General features: G+C 46.1%; 1 pseudogene; it reads right to left on the bottom strand.

Moving 5' to 3' along the window:
* LOC148590930 (ATPase family AAA domain-containing protein 2-like) overlaps positions 1 to 19,599 on the bottom strand; it is a 376,234-nt pseudogene that overhangs the window by 335,418 nt on the left and 21,217 nt on the right.

Consider the following 19,599-nt stretch of genomic DNA (forward strand, 5'->3'; position numbering starts at 1 on the left):
TTCAGCACAAAGCCCCGAAGAAACTCAACAGAATGAAGAAGAGATTAACTGAGGCAACATACAAATTTACTAGGGAAGAAAAGAGTAGAAATAGAGAATTTGACAATTGCGATATACAATACCAGGAAGGGTTGGAATTGTTCAACACCTGACAACAGACAGGTTCAGCAGAAAACCACGAAGAAAGTGAACGGAATGAAGAAGAGATTAGCTGATGAAACATTCAGATTTACTGAAGAAGAAAGCAGAAGAAATAGAGAATGTGAAAACAATTCTGATATACAATACCAGGAATGGTTGGAATTTTCCAACACCTAAAAATGGGGAGGTTCAGCACAAAGCCACGAGGAAGAGGTGAACTGAAACAACATTCTGATTTACTAAACAAGGAAGCAGAAGAAACGGAAAATATTAAAGCTATTGGGAAATACACTACCAGTAATAGTTGGAATTGTCCAACATCTGACAACAGACTCATTCCTCACAGAAACTCATTGGAGTGAAGAAGAGATTAACTGAGGCAACATTACGATTTACTAGAGAAGAAAACAGAAGAAATGCAGAATTTGAAAACAATGTCAAATACAATAGTAGTAAAGGTTGGAATTGTCCAACACCTAACAACAGACAGGTTCAGCAAAAAACCACGAAGAAAGTGAACGGAATGAAGAAGAGATTAGCTGATGAAACAGTCAGATTTACTGAAGAAGAAAGCAGAAGAAATAGTGACTTGGAAAACAATTGTGATATACAATACCAGGAAGGGTTGGAATTGTCCAACACCTGACAACAGAGAGGTTCAGCACAAAGCCACGAAAAAGAGACGACCTAAAGCAACATTCAGTTTTAATAAACAGGTAAGCCAAGGAAATGCAGATTTTGAAAACAATTTTGAAATACAATGCCAGGAATAGTTGGAATGGTCCAACAATTGAGAATGGGGAGGTTCAGCACAAAGCCACGAAGAAACTCATTGGAGTGAAGAAGAGGTTAACTGAGGCAACATTCCGATTTACTAGAGAAGAAAACAGAAGAAATTCAGAATTTGAAAATGATTGTGAAATACAATACCAGGAATGGTTGGAATTGTCCAACACCTGACAACAGAGAGGTTCAGCACAAAGCCACGAAGAAGAGATGACCTGAAGCAACATTCAGTTTTAATAAACAGGTAAGCCAAGGAAATGCAGATTTTGAAAATGCTTGTGAATTACAATGCCAGGAATAGTTGGAATTGTCCAACAGTTGAGAATGGGGAGGTTCAGCACAAAACCACGGAGAAACTCATTGGAGTGAAGAAGAGATTAACTGAGGCAACATTCCGATTTACTAGGGAAGAAAACAGAAGAAATGCAGATTTTGAAAACAATTGTCAAATACAATACCAGGAGGGTTTGAAATTGTCCAACACCTGACAACAGACAGGTTCAGCACAAAGCCACGAAGAAACTCACTGGAGTGAAGAAGAGATTAACTGAAGCAACATACAGATTTACTAGAGAAGATAACAGAAGAAATGTGGAATTTGAAAATAATTGTCAAATTATTGTCAAATTGTCAATACCAGGAAGGGTTGGAATTGTCCAACACCTGACAAGAGAGAGGTTCAGCACAAAGGCACGAAGAAGAGACGACCTGAAGCAACGTTCAGTTTTAATAAACAGGAAAGCCAAGGAAATGCAGATTTTGAAAACGATTGTGAAATACAATGCCAGGAATAGTTGGAATTGTCCAGGAATTGAGAATAGGGAGGTTCAGCACAAAGCCACGAAGAAACTCATTGGAGTGAAGAAGAGATTAACTGAGGCAACATTCCGATTTACTAGAGAAGAAAACAGAAGAAATGCAGAATTTGAAAACAATTGTCAAATACAATACCAGGAAGGGTTGGAATTGTCCAACACCTGCCACAGGGATGTTCAGCACAAAGCCATGAAGAAGAGGTGAACTGAAGCAGCATTTAGATTTACTAAAGAGGAGAGCAGACTAAATGCAGAATTTGAACATGTTATTTTCTATGTTTTCTTTCAAGGTAGTATGCTGACCTACTAAAGGAAACTCTTAAAGAACCCTGAAAGAGGTCCAATCTTAAAATGTCTTCATTACCTTTTTCTTAATTACAGTTGCTGAGACAGGGGCTTTAGTAATTAGAGGACAAGGATAGGGAACTTCTTTCAGTAACTCCTGAATTTGAAAATATCATCTACTTACCTACTGTAGCAATTCTGCCCCACAGTCCTCATTTCAGTAGATCACACATTTGAGTCTCCTCCTTAATGTCACTGCCTTGACACTCATTCCCACTGGGATTTTAGCAAGAACATCATGCTACTTTACTACGGCAAGAAAGAATCACAGTAAGTTTTTCTTTTTTTTTTTTTTTTTTTTCCCTTTCATCTGGGCCAGAAGAAGAAGAACAGAAGTTACTGGTTTCTCTTCCACAAATTTGATGTCAAAGGGAAAGAAGAAAATCCACAAATTCAGATATTTCTCTAGTACATACCAACAACTTTTAAGGAGAGTTATGTATTTCTCCAAAATTATTTTGCTACATTCACTTAAGTGGAGCCTGCTTTAGATGCTGGGAATACCAGGTAGCCAAAGAAAATATAATCTCTAAAAGAATAATTTCTTTTAAGAACAACTTATTATTCATATAGCTTATATTATTTATATTGCCTATATACAGACAATCATCAGGAGGTTTTTTCTTAAACCTAATTCTCAAAAGAAAAAAAAATCCCCACCAAAATTCTTCCCTCAAATAACTTCCCCCTCAAAATAATTCCCTTTCAACACCCCCCAAGAAAATTCCTAACAAATAATTTTCCATAAAGAAACACTAAAAAAAATCTGTTCCAAAAAACTATGCCTGACCAAATGTTTCCTCCTGATTTTTTTCCCATCCAGATCATTTTATCCTCTGAAAAAATCACACAAAACACACACACAACTTTTATTTTTCGACAAAACCCTTTCCCTTCCAATAAGGTTTTCCCCTCCAAAGGCTGTTGCAGATGGCTCGGGATTGGGCAATAATCACGCAAAATCAGGTGGCTACGTCAAGCATTTATTCAGGTGAAAGCACATAAACAGAGGAGCAAAATACGGATAGCTGCTCACAACTTAGTACTTGCTAGCAGGATACTGAGCCTGAACATCCTCTCGAGCTGGTGGATTGGAGGGTTGCTGACAGGTTCCCAACTTGGCGGGCGTCCCTGCGGAGACAACGTAGACCTCGGTGTTCGGTGTCTCCCCGTTCCCCTCCCCGCACTGTCTTTTTACGCACGGTGCCTCCTGCCCCGTAGGGCCAGTACGTGCCAGGAGGCAGGCCGGGGGGCGGACAAACTCCACCCTCAGCCACATAACCTTCCCTCCCGGGTGCGCAAGCGCGCATACCGGTAGGGGGTCCCAGCCCTCAGTCTGAGGGTCCTGCCTTCCTCATCTTCCTCCTCCTCCTGGTGCGGCTGACCTTCAAACTGGGTTAGAGGACGTCTGCGGTTAAGCTGGCTACAAGTCCGGTTGAGCAGCCACCTTCAACTGGTTTTGGACGGAGTCGGCTGTGAACGCGGCTGAGCAGCCGCCTCCGTGTTCTTTATGTTCCGCCCAAATGGGCAAACATCTGATTTCTCAAAGTCTGGATTCTGTTTCGCACAATAGTCTTATGACCTTACAGAGCATAAATAATCATAAAAATATCTACCTCCTATACATGCCGCCCCGTGATCTGTAGAGGTCAATCTATTGTAGCGAAGCACCCGAAGAGATAACATTTTCATAGCAGTTTCAACCATACCTCGTGTCAGCATCATTACACAAGGGATACAGTACATAACACAGACAAATACAGCAAATAGAAATAATAGTCCAGCTCGCACAGATCCTGTCCTTGGATTTTGCAGGACCAGGAGATCGGGTCTTGGTCAAAAAGCGGAAAAAGCATGACTGGCAGCAAAGTGCAGTGGACCTTAGAACCACAGAAACATCAGTCAAGACAGCTGAGCATGGATGGCCATGATGCCTGAAATCTGGACTTCTCAGTTGAAGGAAAAGGATGGAAAGCCCCGGATAACTCTCCTTAGAGCTGTAACGCTGTCTGGGGTTGGGTCAGGAGAATAAATGCTGGGTCTGTGGGAGTCCAGGAGGATATGAAGACTAGCCATGGGTGCCAGCCCTATGGAACCCAGGTGCTTAGTTAATAACTTATGCAGAGTTCACTATGCTTCTAAAGATGGGTGTAGAGGTTTGTAAAAACAAATATTGAAAAAAAAAAGAGAGGGAGGGATTGAGCGGAATACACAAGTTTGTGTATTCACAAATAAGGGGACTCCCCCACAGTCTTTGGCTGATGACTGGGACAAAGCAATATATGCGTTCTGGTGTGATTATTGCCGAATCCCAAGCCCATTCAGAACAACGGGGTGGTAGTAGTTTTGGCCAAAGAGGCAGCATCTCTCTGTGCCACGTTGTCCCCTGCATATATGGCAGAGGAGGCTGCCTCTCCCTGCCATGATGGTATCCGACACCAGCAAGGACATCGTGAAAGATTTAGGAGACTACAGGATTTATCCGAAGCATTTCCAGCAATGAAGCCCATGTCAGAGCCTGCAAGAAGAGGGGAAGAAAACGTACCCGTTGAAGACAAACAGGAAGTCACGAGCCCTCTGCAAGCCAGACACACTTCTGCAGTTAGTGCTATTTCAAGGTGCCCCTTCTGCAGGTCTGTGTACTTTATCCTCCCAGAAGTTGGACACAAGGGTGTAGTGCAGCTCAAAGAAAGCTACGGCAGAACTGCTCTGGCCTAGAAACTACTGCTCTCAACAACTGCACAGATAAAGCGCTAGCTTTCCTGCCAAGGGATGAAGTTAGCTTAGCTACTAATGCAGCAGGTCCTCGTTCTGAAATTGTGTCTAAAGGGGCAAGTCTTGCAGTCACCAGTTGAAGGAGTTGTGATTCTCACAAATAACCTTTGGCAGCGATTGGCAGCTGGGCACAGTGGCTTCTCCACTGCACAGAGGAATTAGACACTGGACAAACGCTGCCTTTGAGTGTGGAACTATACATTTGAATGCCTGGGATGTGTGCGCCCTCACATTTACCCTCTATCATTTCTCCTACGTCACTTCTCATATCTGAACAGGCTTCTCCATCTTCTCGGATTGTTAGTGGACAGATGCCCTGTGAGAAAGCAAGGAGAGGAAGACATTGAAAAGGAAATTAAACAGATTCATGTAGCCTCAAAGGCTTTCACTCTTTCCCCCCACCCTTGCCCTAAATGTTATTATTTGTTGGGCAAATGTTTTCTATTTGCTTATCATCTGCCTGCTATCATACAGGAAAAGGGAAAGAAGCAAGACTTTCTTTCAAGATTAATTTCCCTGGCTGAAGTTAGAGAGGAGCGCAACATGTAAGTAGAGAGTAGAAGCAAGACATAGAGCCAATTTAAAGTTGTCTCCCCTCCAAAGAGGAGAAACTCCACACTTCTCTCCATGAGGACACACGTCCCTACCAGTATTGGCTACTGGGATTAAAAGAGCAGCAACATGAAAAGCACAGAATGGAAAAGAATATGCGTGCACGCACACATACATGCATACAGAACTTAGAAGCCCTCAGGCTTCTGAGAGCCATGAGAAGCCCTGGACCTGTTCAGCCTGGAGAAGAGAAGGCTGAGAGGGGATGTCATCAGTGTCTAGAAGTACCTCAAGGGAGGGAGTGAGGAGGATGGTGCTGGCCTCTTTTCAGTAGTGGCCACCGACAGAACTAGAGGTAATGGCCACAAACTGAAGCACCAAAAGTTCCACAGGAACTTAAGGACAAATTTTTTACCTCGTGTCAGCATCATTACACAAGGGATACAGTACATAACACAGACAAATACAGCAAATAGAAATAATAGCACCAATAGCAGTTTCTGTAGCCATGGCCAACCCCACTTCCACTGTCCAAATGCATTCCAGTCATCAGCATCTCTCAGTTGATGAGTCAGATCCTGTAAGGCCTGGATCTGGCAATGTATAGACTTGGAGTGGTCGCTTGGATTCATACAGCACATGCCTCCTACCTCTTCACACCCATGGCCATGCTTAAGCAATAACATATCTATGGCAGTATGGTCTTGTACAGTTGCGTGCTGAATCGAGTCCACTTCTACTCACAATGAGGACAAAGCTGTCGTTGTAGCATTGCTGGACTTTGCTAGCCAGCATCCCAGTCTGCACAACGTGGTCAATGCTTGCTCGGCAGCGATCCCCGGAGCCAATGGTGACGCTATAATATCTTTCTCTGCTGTCCCAAAGTCACCTCAGCGCAGGTGCCGTTCAGGGGAAGAAGCCGCACACCAGGGGAGTGATACAAGTCCCTTCATGTCCCCGTTCTCGAAGAGTCCACCCGCTTTCTGGTGCATGGTGTTTGTGTCGTACATGCCGCGTGCTCTGGGGCTCCTGTGCAGCCGACTCGAGTGGTAGTGCCGTTCCGCAGCCTCTGCTGAGCACTGTCTGAGTCTCGTGCTGATCTCACCATCTTCCCAGAGACAGGACGCTGAGGTAAACGGTGCAACAACAGTGTTGAGACAAACACAATCCACAACTGTCTCTTACAGCAGGTCAAGGCATTACTAACTGCAAGGGCTTCCACATGGATGACGAGATTGGAAATTAAGAAGCGGGGGAGGGTTTAACTCAGCTGCTAGCCTGGCTGGCCCCGAGGGAAAAGCATCAAAGGTACCAGATCTCCAGACTCAGGCTAGGGAAAATCTGAGAAGAGCACTTTGGCCAGATGGGGACAATGCATTCATTAATGGTTCTTCAAAAGTAATAGAAGGGAAATGGGCCACAGGATATGCCATCATTAAGGGAACAGATCTGCTAGAGGAAGGAAAGCTGCCGTCTCCCTGCTCAGCCCAAACCACAGAATTGTATTCTCTAATAAGAGCCTGTGAATTATACCAAGGCAACGTAACAAATATCTTTACAGATTCTAAATATGCATGTGGGATGGTGCATATGTTTGGAAAACTGTGCCAGGAAGTCAGGGAAAGGCATTGGTACAAAGGATGTGATTACCTGCCTCCTGGAGGTAGCAAACCTGTTAACCTACCCAGGAGAGTCTCGATAATTCACATCAGGGCACATCAGACAGGACACTTGGAGGAGGCAGTAGGCAGCATCCTTCCTCTGCTCCTGGTAGTCCAGCCATTACCAGAAAAGATATCTTTTCCTCCAGAAGCATTAGAGATAATTAAAAATAGTGGGGCAGAAGAAAGAAGGAAGCCATTGGGGCTCCCGAGGACTGGCAGGGGCCTTCCTCAAAACCTGCGCTGCCCTTGGTCTTATTTTTGTTCTGGGGAAATGGGCTATTGAGGGCTGTAAGGCAAACAGCTGAGCCACAAGGGAAGCTGCAAAGGGAGGACGACCCTGGGCTGTGCGCCCATTCCAATGATCCAAGTAGACTCTAGTGAGAGGCCCCATATAGGGAGCCTTAAGCATCTTCTGGTAACGGTAACAGGATGGCCCAAGGCATTTCTGACTGCCAACTACCTCAGCAACAACTGGCTCTGTAATTAAGGTGTTTTTAGAACAAAGAACTCCAATATATGGGTTGGTAGAGGCGATAGACACAAACAGATGAAATCTTCTTACGGGAAAGTTCCTTCAAGGTGTCGTGATTGCCCTGGGGATTCAAGGGGACTTGCATACCCCTTGGCATCTCCAGAGCTCTGGTACAGTGCGAAGGATGAATGGGAACATTAAAAGGCATCTTCTAAAATTGGTGTTAGAAGCTAAGACGCCATGGAGACAACTTCTACCATTCAAGAATGAGAACAAAACCTAGGGGAGACATTCAACTGTTCTCCTTTGAAAGATTCCCCACCCTACTAACACCCAAGCTGGTGGGAAGGTAGAGATGAGTGATCAATATGTGGGCAGAATACTTTCCCGTGTAAAGTCTCTCCAACAGGAAGTCCAGCTCGCACAGATCCTGTCCTTGGATTTTGCAGGACCAGGAGATCGGGTCTTGGTCAAAAAGCGGAAAAAGCATGACTGGCAGCAAAGTGCAGTGGACCTTAGAACCACAGAAACATCAGTCAAGACAGCTGAGCATGGATGGCCATGATGCCTGAAATCTGGACTTCTCAGTTGAAGGAAAAGGATGGAAAGCCCCGGATAACTCTCCTTAGAGCTGTAACGCTGTCTGGGGTTGGGTCAGGAGAATAAATGCTGGGTCTGTGGGAGTCCAGGAGGATATGAAGACTAGCCATGGGTGCCAGCCCTATGGAACCCAGGTGCTTAGTTAATAACTTATGCAGAGTTCACTATGCTTCTAAAGATGGGTGTAGAGGTTTGTAAAAACAAATATTGAAAAAAAAAAGAGAGGGAGGGATTGAGCGGAATACACAAGTTTGTGTATTCACAAATAAGGGGACTCCCCCACAGTCTTTGGCTGATGACTGGGACAAAGCAATATATGCGTTCTGGTGTGATTATTGCCGAATCCCAAGCCCATTCAGAACAACGGGGTGGTAGTAGTTTTGGCCAAAGAGGCAGCATCTCTCTGTGCCACGTTGTCCCCTGCATATATGGCAGAGGAGGCTGCCTCTCCCTGCCATGATGGTATCCGACACCAGCAAGGACATCGTGAAAGATTTAGGAGACTACAGGATTTATCCGAAGCATTTCCAGCAATGAAGCCCATGTCAGAGCCTGCAAGAAGAGGGGAAGAAAACGTACCCGTTGAAGACAAACAGGAAGTCACGAGCCCTCTGCAAGCCAGACACACTTCTGCAGTTAGTGCTATTTCAAGGTGCCCCTTCTGCAGGTCTGTGTACTTTATCCTCCCAGAAGTTGGACACAAGGGTGTAGTGCAGCTCAAAGAAAGCTACGGCAGAACTGCTCTGGCCTAGAAACTACTGCTCTCAACCACTGCACAGATAAAGCGCTAGCTTTCCTGCCAAGGGATGAAGTTAGCTTAGCTACTAATGCAGCAGGTCCTCGTTCTGAAATTGTGTCTAAAGGGGCAAGTCTTGCAGTCACCAGTTGAAGGAGTTGTGATTCTCACAAATAACCTTTGGCAGCGATTGGCAGCTGGGCACAGTGGCTTCTCCACTGCACAGAGGAATTAGACACTGGACAAACGCTGCCTTTGAGTGTGGAACTATACATTTGAATGCCTGGGATGTGTGCGCCCTCACATTTACCCTCTATCATTTCTCCTACGTCACTTCTCATATCTGAACAGGCTTCTCCATCTTCTCGGATTGTTAGTGGACAGATGCCCTGTGAGAAAGCAAGGAGAGGAAGACATTGAAAAGGAAATTAAACAGATTCATGTAGCCTCAAAGGCTTTCACTCTTTCCCCCCACCCTTGCCCTAAATGTTATTATTTGTTGGGCAAATGTTTTCTATTTGCTTATCATCTGCCTGCTATCATACAGGAAAAGGGAAAGAAGCAAGACTTTCTTTCAAGATTAATTTCCCTGGCTGAAGTTAGAGAGGAGCGCAACATGTAAGTAGAGAGTAGAAGCAAGACATAGAGCCAATTTAAAGTTGTCTCCCCTCCAAAGAGGAGAAACTCCACACTTCTCTCCATGAGGACACACGTCCCTACCAGTATTGGCTACTGGGATTAAAAGAGCAGCAACATGAAAAGCACAGAATGGAAAAGAATATGCGTGCACGCACACATACATGCATACAGAACTTAGAAGCCCTCAGGCTTCTGAGAGCCATGAGAAGCCCTGGACCTGTTCAGCCTGGAGAAGAGAAGGCTGAGAGGGGATGTCATCAGTGTCTAGAAGTACCTCAAGGGAGGGAGTGAGGAGGATGGTGCTGGCCTCTTTTCAGTAGTGGCCACCGACAGAACTAGAGGTAATGGCCACAAACTGAAGCACCAAAAGTTCCACAGGAACTTAAGGACAAATTTTTTACCTCGTGTCAGCATCATTACACAAGGGATACAGTACATAACACAGACAAATACAGCAAATAGAAATAATAGCACCAATAGCAGTTTCTGTAGCCATGGCCAACCCCACTTCCACTGTCCAAATGCATTCCAGTCATCAGCATCTCTCAGTTGATGAGTCAGATCCTGTAAGGCCTGGATCTGGCAATGTATAGACTTGGAGTGGTCGCTTGGATTCATACAGCACATGCCTCCTACCTCTTCACACCCATGGCCATGCTTAAGCAATAACATATCTATGGCAGTATGGTCTTGTACAGTTGCGTGCTGAATCGAGTCCACTTCTACTCACAATGAGGACAAAGCTGTCGTTGTAGCATTGCTGGACTTTGCTAGCCAGCATCCCAGTCTGCACAACGTGGTCAATGCTTGCTCGGCAGCGATCCCCGGAGCCAATGGTGACGCTATAATATCTTTCTCTGCTGTCCCAAAGTCACCTCAGCGCAGGTGCCGTTCAGGGGAAGAAGCCGCACACCAGGGGAGTGATACAAGTCCCTTCATGTCCCCGTTCTCGAAGAGTCCACCCGCTTTCTGGTGCATGGTGTTTGTGTCGTACATGCCGCGTGCTCTGGGGCTCCTGTGCAGCCAACTCGAGTGGTAGTGCCGTTCCGCAGCCTCTGCTGAGCACTGTCTGAGTCTCGTGCTGATCTCACCATCTTCCCAGAGACAGGACGCTGAGGTAAACGGTGCAACAACAGTGTTGAGACAAACACAATCCACAACTGTCTCTTACAGCAGGTCAAGGCATTACTAACTGCAAGGGCTTCCACATGGATGACGAGATTGGAAATTAAGAAGCGGGGGAGGGTTTAACTCAGCTGCTAGCCTGGCTGGCCCCGAGGGAAAAGCATCAAAGGTACCAGATCTCCAGACTCAGGCTAGGGAAAATCTGAGAAGAGCACTTTGGCCAGATGGGGACAATGCATTCATTAATGGTTCTTCAAAAGTAATAGAAGGGAAATGGGCCACAGGATATGCCATCATTAAGGGAACAGATCTGCTAGAGGAAGGAAAGCTGCCGTCTCCCTGCTCAGCCCAAACCACAGAATTGTATTCTCTAATAAGAGCCTGTGAATTATACCAAGGCAACGTAACAAATATCTTTACAGATTCTAAATATGCATGTGGGATGGTGCATATGTTTGGAAAACTGTGCCAGGAAGTCGGGGAAAGGCATTGGTACAAAGGATGTGATTACCTGCCTCCTGGAGGTAGCAAACCTGTTAACCTACCCAGGAGAGTCTCGATAATTCACATCAGGGCACATCAGACAGGACACTTGGAGGAGGCAGTAGGCAGCATCCTTCCTCTGCTCCTGGTAGTCCAGCCATTACCAGAAAAGATATCTTTTCCTCCAGAAGCATTAGAGATAATTAAAAATAGTGGGGCAGAAGAAAGAAGGAAGCCATTGGGGCTCCCGAGGACTGGCAGGGGCCTTCCTCAAAACCTGCGCTGCCCTTGGTCTTATTTTTGTTCTGGGGAAATGGGCTATTGAGGGCTGTAAGGCAAACAGCTGAGCCACAAGGGAAGCTGCAAAGGGAGGACGACCCTGGGCTGTGCGCCCATTCCAATGATCCAAGTAGACTCTAGTGAGAGGCCCCGTATAGGGAGCCTTAAGCATCTTCTGGTAACGGTAACAGGATGGCCCAAGGCATTTCTGACTGCCAACTACCTCAGCAACAACTGGCTCTGTAATTAAGGTGTTTTTAGAACAAAGAACTCCAATATATGGGTTGGTAGAGGCGATAGACACAAACAGATGAAATCTTCTTACGGGAAAGTTCCTTCAAGGTGTCGTGATTGCCCTGGGGATTCAAGGGGACTTGCATACCCCTTGGCATCTCCAGAGCTCTGGTACAGTGCGAAGGATGAATGGGAACATTAAAAGGCATCTTCTAAAATTGGTGTTAGAAGCTAAGACGCCATGGAGACAACTTCTACCATTCAAGAATGAGAACAAAACCTAGGGGAGACATTCAACTGTTCTCCTTTGAAAGATTCCCCACCCTACTAACACCCAAGCTGGTGGGAAGGTAGAGATGAGTGATCAATATGTGGGCAGAATACTTTCCCGTGTAAAGTCTCTCCAACGGGAAGTCCAGCTCGCACAGATCCTGCCCTTGGATTTTGCAGTACCAGGAGATAGGGTCTTGGTCAAGAAGCGGAAAAAGCACGACTGGCAGCAAAGTGGAGTGGGCCTTAGAACCACAGAAACATCAGTCAAGACAGCTGAGCATGGATGGCCATGATGCCTGAAATCTGGACTTCTCAGTTGAAGGAAAAGGATGGAAAGCCCCGGATAACTCTCCTTAGAGCTGTAACGCTGTCTGGGGTTGGATCAGGAGAATAAATGCTGGGTCTGTGGGAGTCCAGGAGGATATGAAGACTAGCCATGGGTGCCAGCCCTATGGAACCCAGGTGCTTAGTTAATAACTTATGCAGAGTTCACTATGCTTCTAAAGATGGGTGTAGAGGTTTGTAAAAACAAATATTGAAAAAAAAGAGAGGGAGGGCGCTATTTCAAGGCGCCCCTTCTGCAGGTCTGTGTACTTTATCCTCCCAGAAGTTGGACACAAGGGTGTAGTGCAGCTCAAAGAAAGCTACGGCAGAACTGCTCTGGCCTAGAAACTACTGCTCTCAACCACTGCACAGGTAAAGCGCTAGCTTTCCTGCCAAGGGATGAAGTTAGCTTAGCTACTAATGCAGCAGGTCCTCGTTCTGAAATTGTGTCTAAAGGGGCAAGACTTGCAGTCACCAGTTGAAGGAGTTATGAATCTCACAAATAACCTTTGGCAGCGACTGGCAGCTGGGCACAGTGGCTTCTCCACTGCACAGAGGAATTAGACACTGGACAAACGCTGCCTTTGAGTGTGGAACTATACATTTGAATGCCTGGGATGTGTGCGCCCTCACATTTACCCTCTATCATTTCTCCTACGTCACTTCTCATATCTGAACAGGCTTCTCCATCTTCTCAGGTTGTTAGTGAACAGATGCCCTGTGAGAAAGCAAGGAGAGGAAGACATTGAAAAGGAAATTAAACAGATTCATGTAGCCTCAAAGGCTTTCACTCTTTCCCCCCACCCTTGCCCTAAATGTTATTATTTGTTGGGCAAATGTTTTCTATTTGCTTATCATCTACCTACTATCATACAGGAAAAGGGAAAGAAGCAAGACTTTCTTTCAAGATTAATTTCCCTAGCTGAAGTTAGAGAGGAGCGCAACATGTAAGTAGAGAGTAGAAGCAAGACATAGAGCCAATTTAAAGTTGTCTCCCCTCCAAAGAAGAGAAACTCCACACTTCTCTCCATGAGGACACATGTCCCTACCAGTATTGGCTACTGGGATTAAAAGAGCAGCAACATGAAAAGCACAGAATGGAAAAGAATATGCGTGCACGCACACATACATGCATACAGAACTTAGAAGCCCTCAGGCTTCTGAGAGCCATGAGAAGCTCAGGGCAATCTGCTCTGTCTAGGAAAGCTTCTGGCAGCACACAGGACCTTAACATATTGTATTCCATTAAATGCAGCCTTGCAACACTGGGGCTGGGGGACCGCCCCTGCACACAACCTTGCTCTGCAGGAGCAGGGCTCTTCACAGGCAGCTCAATATTGTAAACAAATCCGCAGAGAAAGACCCGGGTGTCATGCTGGGCGACAAGTTGACCATGAGGCAGCAGTGTGCCCTCGTGGCCAAGAAGGCCAATGGGATCCTGGGGTGCATTAAGAAGAGTGTCTCCAGCAGGTCAAGGGAGGGGATCCTGTCCCTCTACTCAGCCCTGGTGAGGCCGCATCTGGAGTATTGTGTCCAGTTCTGGGCCCCACAGGACAAGAGGGATGTGGAGCTGCTGGAGAGAGTCCAGCGCAGGGCTACGAGGATGATCAGGGGCCTGGAACATCTGCCCTATGAGGAGAGGCTGAGGGAGCTGGGCCTGTTCAGCTGGAGAAGAGAAGGCTGAGAGGGGATGTCATCAGTGTCTAGAAGTACCTCAAGGGAGGCAGTGAGGAGGATGGTGCTGGCCTCTTTTCAGTAATGGCCACCGACAGAACGAGAGGTAATGGCCACAAAGTGAAGCACCAAAAGTTCCACAGGAACTTAAGGACAAATTTTTTAACAGTGAGGGTGACAGAGCGCTGGAACAGACCGCCCAGAGAGGTTGTGGAGTCTCCTTCTCTGGAGATCTTCAAAACCCGCTTGGACGCAGTCCTGTGCCACGTGCTCTAGGTGACCCTGCGTGTGCAGGGGGGTTTGACTAGATGACCTCCAGAGGTCCCTTCCAACCTTAAGCATTCTATGATTCTATGCTTCTATGAAACTGCAGAAGTCAGATTCTGCAATTCTGCAATAAAAGGCACGGCCAAACACTGCCATGCACACGCACAGTGTGCATCCATGCACCAAGTTATTGGCAGAGGGATTGCCACATTGTTATTCTGACATATTTCTACTTCAGCATTTTAAAGTTATAAGTCTTCTGCAAGAAATAGTCTTGCAGATGAAATGAGAATGACACGACTTTGCGGGTCGCCAGTGGGAATGACACGGTGCAGGGGTCGCCATGGGAATGACATGACAGGGGGATCACAATGGGAATGACATGTCGGGGGCAGATCACAATGGGAATTACATGGCAGGGTGGTCGCAAAGGGAATGACACGGTGCAGGGGTTGCCATGGGAATGACATGTCGGGGGGGAGGTCACAATGGGAATTACATGGCAGGGTGGTCGCCAATGGGAATGACACAGTGGACTGGGCTGTCTACGTACCAGGCTAGAGGCTGGGGCTGGGCTGAGGGGCCGGCGGAGAGGAGGCCAGAGGGGAGCCCAGCGCAGGCCGGCACGCTGGTAGAGAGGGCAGAGCAGAGCAGCGGGTGGAGGGCCGGGCTGGGGGAGGAAGCTCCGGGCAGGCTTCGGTGAGGGCAGGAGCAGGGCATCATCGGCCCAGGGCTAATGTCCTGGAGGAAGGGATGGAGTGCTCCTTCAGCAAGTTTGCTGATGCTACCAAACTGGGAGGAGTAGCTGATACCCCACAGGGCTGCGCTGCCATGCAGAGGGACCTGGACAGACTAGGTGGTGAGAAAACTTAGGAAATTCAGCAAGGGCAAGTGCAAGGTCCTGCACCTGGGGAGGATTAACCCCAGTCACCAGTACAGGCTGGGGACTGACCTTCTGGAGAGCAGCTCTGCAGAGAAGGACCTGAGTGACAAGTCGACCATGAGGCAGCAATGTGTCCGTGGCCAAGAAGGCCAATGGGACTCTGGGGTGCGTTAAGAAGAGCATCTCCAGTAGGTCCAGGGAGGTGATTCTGCCCCTCTACTCAGGCCTGGGGAGGCCGTATCTGGAGAACCGTGTCCAGTTCTGGGCTCCGCAGTCCAGAACTCCCTCTGCAGAGGGATGTGGAGCTACTGGAGAGAGTCCAGCACAGAGCTACAAGGATGATGAGGGGCCTGGAGCATCTGCCCTATGAGGAGAGACTGAGAGAGCTGGGCCTGTTCAGCCTGAAGAAGAGAAGGCTGAGAGGGGAACTGATCACTGTATAGAAATACCTCAAGAGAGGCAGTGAGGAGGAACGGGCGGCCTCTTTTCAGTGGTGGCCACTGGCAGAACTAGAGGAAAGGGCCACAAACTGAAACATGAGAAGTTCCACAGGAACTTAAGGAAAATTTTCTTGACATTGAGGGTGACAGAGCACTGGAACAGGTTGCCAAGAGACATTTTGGCGTCTCCTTCCTCGGAGATCTTCAAAACCAACTTGGACGCAATCCCGTGCCACATGCTCTGCATGACCCTGCGTATGCAGGGGGGTTGGACTGGATGATCTCTAGAGGACCCTTCCAACCTTAAGGATTCTATGATTCTATGATAGGTAGGCTTAGGCTAGGTGAGGCTGGGCTTCACGCTGTCAAAAGTCCTTGGAACGAGTGGAAGGCACCACCTGCTGATTGTTACAACCCTGTGACTTACAGGCAAAGAGAATTTCCCTTTGTGCTTCTTTTGCTGACCTCTTCCTTTCATAGAGCTGGTCAGCACCAGTGGGAGAATCTTGCGTGGGGGTCAACCTACATCGCTGAGATAGTAACATGCTTCTGGTTGTTGCTAGCGCTGCTGCTGCGACGCTACGGCTGTTCAAGTTGGAACGGACAGGACGCCATTGAGAAGGGCCCAAAGGAAAATCATGGTGTCACATCAGGTTCCATTGGATCTGAAACTCGTCGCGTATGATGAGCTCTCTTCAGGGAAAGTACTTAGTTTTTCCTGGTTGGAGTTACAGGTCTCTCTGAAATGAACTCAACTGGAAGGAGCCACCTTTCATGCCTTGAATTAATCTCAACTTGGAGCCAGAAAGAGCTCAGGTCAAGTACGTAGCACAAAGGGCTGACATGCTCCAAGCTGATCTTTGTGCACAGCCAAAACTGCAGAGAAGCTACTTCTTCTCAGACATAAATATGTAAATTCAACAAATTTCACCCCCCGCGCTAAGATTGTAAAGAATTTCCATTTCTAAAGCTAGACTATATTGCAGCCCTTTTGGCCCAAATATCAAGTGATTCTTCCCCTGCAAAACAAAATTGATAGGACAGAGACCCTAGCAGCAAGTTTCTCAGCTCAGAGCGAGGAGGCTCTCTGCAATGTGGCAGCTCTAGCAAGCCGGCACAGTGGCAGCTCCCGACCAAAGACTTGCTGCAGCGCCGAGCCCCTAAAGGGCTCCTCCAGCATCCTCAGCAGCTCTGAGCGCCGGCACCTCCTCTGCACTCGCAGCACGTGCAAGCCACAGTCCTGCTCGCCACGGCCTGGAGACCCTGTCCTGCGCCCGCTGCTCAGCACCCCGGAGGCTCTCGCTGGGATTACAAATTCCAAGCAGGCAGCACCACTTTGTACTTCAGGGAGCGCTTGGGATTTTGTATTTCCTTCCTTCCTTCCTTCCTTCCTTGCTTCCTCCCTTCCTTCCTTTTTTCTCAGCTGCCAAACATTCACTTCTAAATGCAGCTCTCGTCACAGAATTGATAGGGAATATTGCATTTCTTTAGCCCTTAGACTTTGGGTGGTATTTACAGACTCTATGGCCAACTGATTCTCTCACATTTAGCTCGTTACAAAACAGGAGACAAGAGCACTGAGAACGGCACAGGGTTTTGCATAAGAGGGCTGCTAAACAGCAACTGTAAGGTAAAGTCCATAGCTGTTCGTTATGGACTAGAAGTCTTGGACTGAGAATCTTTGCCAGTTTTTGAATTCTTTGCAGCTTTTCTTTTGTGCCTTCTTAGAAGTGCACGAGAGGGTTTAAACTGACATGGGCCAGTAGAGCTTGGAAATTTCCTGCAAGCTTCAGGCAAGGAAGAGCTTCAAAGCAGGAGAAATCCATGAGCTGAAAATGATGGTGAAATAAAATATCGGAAATGGCTGGAATTGTTCGACATTGAGAATGGGGAGGTTCAGCACAAAACCACGAAGAAACTTAAGGGAATGAAGAAGAAATGAAGTGAAGCAACATACAGATTTACTAGAGAAGAAAACAGAAGAAATGCAGAATTTGAAAACGATTGTGAAATGCAATGCCAGGAATAGTTGGAATTGTCCCACAGTTGAGAACGGCAAGTTTCAGCACAAAGCCACGAAGAAACTCAACGGAATGAAGAAGAGATTAACTGAGGCAATATACAGATTTACTAGAGAAGAAAAGAGAAGAAATAGAGAATTTGAAAACGATTGTGAAATACAATACGAGGAAGGGTTGCAATTGTCCAACACCTGACAACAGACAGGTTCAGCACAAAGCCATGAAGAAGAGACGACCTGAAGCAACATTCAGTTTTAATAAACAGGAAAGCCAAGGAAATGCAGAATTTGAAAACGATTGTCAAATACAATACCAGTAAGGGTTGGAATTGTCCAACAATTCAGAATGGGGAGGTTCAGCACAAAGCCCCGAAGAAACTCAACAGAATGAAGAAGAGATTAACTGAGGCAACATACAAATTTACTAGGGAAGAAAAGAGTAGAAATAGAGAATTTGACAATTGCGATATACAATACCAGGAAGGGTTGGAATTGTTCAACACCTGACAACAGACAGGTTCAGCAGAAAACCACGAAGAAAGTGAACGGAATGAAGAAGAGATTAGCTGATGAAACATTCAGATTTACTGAAGAAGAAAGCAGAAGAAATAGAGAATGTGAAAACAATTCTGATATACAATACCAGGAATGGTTGGAATTTTCCAACACCTAAAAATGGGGAGGTTCAGCACAAAGCCACGAGGAAGAGATGAACTGAAACAACATTCTGATTTACTAAACAAGGAAGCAGAAGAAACGGAAAATATTAAAGCTATTGGGAAATACACTACCAGTAATAGTTGGAATTGTCCAACATCTGACAACAGGGAGGTTCAGCACAAAACCACGAAGAAACTCATTGGAGTGAAGAAGAGATTAACTGAGGCAACATTACGATTTACTAGAGAAGAAAACAGAAGAAATGCAGAATTTGAAAATGATTGTGAAATACAATACCAGGAATGGTTGGAATTGTCCAACACCTGACAACAGAGAGGTTCAGCACAAAGCCACGAAGAAGAGACGACCTGAAGCAACATTCAGTTTTAATAAACAGGTAAGCCAAGGAAATGCAGATTTTGAAAATGCTTGTGAATTACAATGCCAGGAATAGTTGGAATTGTCCAACAGTTGAGAATGGGGAGGTTCAGCACAAAGCCACGAAGAAACTCATTGGAGTGAAGAAGAGATTAACTGAGGCAACATTCCGATTTACTAGGGAAGAAAACAGAAGAAATGCAGATTTTGAAAACAATTGTCAAATACAATACCAGGAGGGTTTGAAATTGTCCAACACCTGACAACAGACAGGTTCAGCACAAAGCCACGAAGAAACTCACTGGAGTGAAGAAGAGATTAACTGAAGCAACATACAGATTTACTAGAGAAGATAACAGAAGAAATGTGGAATTTGAAAATAATTGTCAAATTATTGTCAAATTGTCAATACCAGTAAGGGTTGGAATTGTCCAACACCTGACAAGAGAGAGGTTCAGCACAAAGGCACGAAGAAGAGACGACCTGAAGCAACATTCAGTTTTAATAAACAGGAAAGCCAAGGAAATGCAGATTTTGAAAACGATTGTGAAATACAATGCCAGGAATAGTTGGAATTGTCCAGGAATTGAGAATAGGGAGGTTCAGCACAAAGCCACAAAGAAACTCATTGGAGTGAAGAAGAGATTAACTGAGGCAACATTCCGATTTACTAGAGAAGAAAACAGAAGAAATGCAGATTTTGAAAACAATTGTCAAATACAATATCAGGAAGGGTTGGAATTGTCCAACACCTGCCACAGGGATGTTCAGCACAAAGCCATGAAGAAGAGATGAACTGAAGCAGCATTTAGATTTACTAAAGAGGAGAGCAGAGTAAATGCAGAATTTGAACATGTTATTTTCTATGTTTTCTTTCAAGGTAGTATGCTGACCTACTAAAGGAAACTCTTAAAGAACCCTGAAAGAGGTCCAATCTTAAAATGTCTTCATTACCTTTTTCTTAATTACAGTTGCTGAGACAGGGGCTTTAGTATTTAGAGGACAAGGATAGGGAACTTCTTTCAGTAACTCCT

The sequence above is a fragment of the Tinamus guttatus genome, unplaced genomic scaffold, assembly GCF_059628265.1.
Source record: "Tinamus guttatus ecotype Peru unplaced genomic scaffold, ASM5962826v1 Tinamus_guttatus_pri_ptg000990l, whole genome shotgun sequence".
NCBI classification, from domain to species: domain Eukaryota; kingdom Metazoa; phylum Chordata; class Aves; order Tinamiformes; family Tinamidae; genus Tinamus; species Tinamus guttatus.